We start from the raw sequence: 221 nt of genomic DNA on the forward strand, positions 1-221 counted from the left end.
ACATTTCCCGGTTCTTTTTTCATGCAAAGTCGCCATGCTTTTCGGACTTGTGAAATCCTCCCTTTTCGACGATTCAGCGAGAACAATATAATAACATCTGTGTTACAAGTGTCTCCTGCTGACACTCCGCTGGTCTGCTCAAATATTCGTGAAGCTTTCCAGCGGACAGCGTTGTCGTTCCTAACATGACATTGCGTTTGGCACCGCGAGGCGTTTGCTGT

This window comes from Penaeus monodon, chromosome 20 (genome assembly GCF_015228065.2).
Source record: "Penaeus monodon isolate SGIC_2016 chromosome 20, NSTDA_Pmon_1, whole genome shotgun sequence".
Classification (NCBI taxonomy): Eukaryota; Metazoa; Arthropoda; class Malacostraca; order Decapoda; family Penaeidae; genus Penaeus; species Penaeus monodon.